Source organism: Arachis ipaensis, chromosome B05 (genome assembly GCF_000816755.2).
Source record: "Arachis ipaensis cultivar K30076 chromosome B05, Araip1.1, whole genome shotgun sequence".
In the NCBI taxonomy this organism is placed as follows: Eukaryota; Viridiplantae; Streptophyta; class Magnoliopsida; order Fabales; family Fabaceae; genus Arachis; species Arachis ipaensis.
The window spans coordinates 11,098,022-11,101,164 of record NC_029789.2 but is presented as its reverse complement, the minus strand read 5'-3'; the positions used below and the strand labels follow the sequence as shown (position 1 = coordinate 11,101,164).

General features: G+C 32.0%; 1 pseudogene; it reads right to left on the bottom strand.

Annotated features, from left to right (window-relative positions):
* On the bottom strand, positions 255-3,003 carry LOC107642896 (annotated as a pseudogene).

The following is a 3,143-nucleotide window of genomic DNA, read 5'->3' as shown; positions in this document are numbered from 1 at the left end:
TTATTTATTATTTATTTTCTTTTAAAATTAATAAAAATACTATTTATATATTAAAATTAGCTATTAAATTATTTATTATGTATTTTTATGTATTTCTATATAAATACATATATAATTTAATTTATTTTTAATGTATATTTTATATTTTAATATATATTCTATATTAATAATAATTTTGACGTATCCATAATTGCAAAATTATTTGTGTCACAAGTCACAACGCGAAACAACATAGAACAAAAACTCTTGGTTTGTTTTTCCGAAGCACCTAATAAATGTCGTTGTTTATGATACACATTTAACGCATTAAATTATGTCACTTTGTCCTTTTTACTTCCTTCTAATCCTTTATGCATGGGTTGCTATTTTGTCCTTTTTCGGTTCTGGCTTCGGGGTAGAGAAATTTCGGATGTTGTTGTTTAGGAGCTGCCAGCTTCGGTGACGAAAATAAAAAATTCCTAACATGGTTATCAACGTCCAACAATACTCACGCTTTCGAGAAACTAGCCTAGTGAATTTCACTTGACTAGCATTATTTCTTAGATTAGTTAATAGTTATGCTTTTATACAATTATGTTACTTTTCTTGCTCAAGGTGTCTGGATCGATAACATTGCTCTTCCTTTTTGTCTTGGTTTAATGCCACTAATTAACAAATTTAAATGCACAATGAATCCTGAGACAAGAACAACAATCAATTTATGATATGATTTTGTTATAAATAATTACAACATACAAGAAAAACAGCGACCAACTTGGAGTCCAAAGTCTCAACTAGTTACACATGATAGGCCGCTACAGTAGTTTTATTGCGCTGAGTAGAGTAATTTAAATTTATAGATATGATGCACTCCATGGATTTCAAACAAACTGATTCAAGTAGGTGTCGACAGTGGTGTATTTCACTTCGGGGTATAGTTGAGAAGCTTCCACGCCAAAAGAAGGTTCAATCTCAAAGTTTGTGCAATCTCCCTTAACCAGCGCAGAGTGGGATAATGACAAGAGAAGGCTCACAGGAAAAGGTGACTCTGTACAAATGTACAAAGTTAAAAGAACAAGCATGTACTTCAATATCATAAATGTTAGAAACAAGAGACAAAACTGGAGGAAGGATTTGTGTATATTCAAGTTGTCTGAATGATACAATATAGAAGGGTATTTATAGGGGCTAAGAGAATCGTAATAATAAAGACCTAATATTCTATAATAAATATTCAGATATACTAAATAATTCTAATTGATTCTAATTGATCCTAATTATATTCTAACAATAACCAAGGAGATTTGATGTTGGTTCTTACTAACCTTGGATGTTCTTAATAATTTGATCCTCAGGGATAATATATTTTTTCAAGGTTCTTGCCAATCTTGTTCTCCCACAGCGAAACAATCTCTTGAATGTCAAAACATTAGCAGGGGGCCTTTGACGGTATAAGTCCCTACATCCTCCTCCGCAACATAAACTCCTGAATTAACAAAAAATTAAATATTACATATATAATCATTCATGTACTTTCTTCTACCAATTTAAACTTTTTGGATAAATAATTTCTTGACAACAAATAAATGTGATGAGTAACATTAGTGTTACCTTTGACATTTCCATCTCCCAAAATGGCTACCTTATCTCTGGGAGGAGATGTGACACCTTGCTGTCCAAGAGTACTTAAGAAGTATCCAGCAAAGGCATTGGAAACAACACAAGTATGGGGAATTCCTTCAGCTTCAATCGCCCTTCTGATTTTCGCTTTCCCCGCAAGAGCACTAGCTGCTGGCTCAACCGCGTTATGACGGTCTACATCCAGCCCAAATTCCGATGGCAAAAACCTCTGAAAATAAAAAAGGAAAATAAAAACGCAAATCGAATGGACCCTTACTATCTCCATTATATTAATGTTGTCCATGGTTGATGGATCTAAAAAATTTTGATCCTGGAGTAAAATATATATAACATAATAATAATTTAGGTTTAGCTAATATAAGTTTTAAAGATACATCACAAGCTTATTATTAGTGGAATGTTCTAAATTTTTTTATTTAATAACTACAAAGTAAATACATTAAAAACTTAAATTTTTTGAATTTTTAATAAAAATAATTTAAATTGATTAAATTGACTATTAAGTATCAAAAGTTAAATAAAAAATAATTGTGGAGTCAAATTTTATAATTTAACGAGAATAAATAAATATTATTATGATGTACTATTAAAAAAAAAATTTAAATTGTAACGGGGCACCACTACAATGCATATATAATGCACCTAACCTTGATGTTTCCAGCTTCTTTTATTGCTGATATAATGTTGAGTTGGTCTTCCGTTTGTGCTCCACTTACAGCAGAGATGACAACATCAACTTGCTTCAATGCTTTAACAAGACTTGAATGATCACTTATATCACCCTACAAAATCAGAAACAAAACAAATCAGAACCATTAAACTTGAAGTTACTTTACTTGCTTGAAAATGATAATAGTACTAACATATAGAAAGGTGACTCGGAACTCTTGAAGCTTTGAATAAGGTTGGATTTGTGAGGATGAGAGAGGCTGCTCTCTTTGACAAGAACAAACGTGGGGTGTCCGGCTTTTGCGCTTGCATTAACTATGAATTTTCCGATGTATCCAGTGCCTCCCACAACTAAAACTTTGCTTTTCTGTGCCATGGTGAATGCAGCCAAAATGATAGAAATTTGATTGTGATGATGTCCATTTATATGGCTGTGCTTTCCCAGTTCCCAATCCCCACACGGGACAACAAATTAAAGGCTAATAAAGTTCTTACAGCATAATGAATTTGTTGATTTGTATTACCAATTAAGTGACGTGACGCCATTGCCAATTATATTCGATCACCTCATAATGGTTGATGGTTTTCTGTTTCAAACATTGGCATAAGAAATTCTTGGGACTTGTGGGAAATGCTGATTGGTATGTAAGATCTTTTGTTTATTTTTGTCACCGATATCTGGAACCTTACATTGGAAAAGTCCAGAGTCCAAACCATACCAGTCGACTTTTCTAACAAGTACAACGTTTATTATGTAATATTCGAAGGAAAAATATATGGAACCAAAATGTGACCCGCCAAAAAGTAAACAAAACCGTTTAATTAAAATCACTTTTTCAATAATATATTTGAAA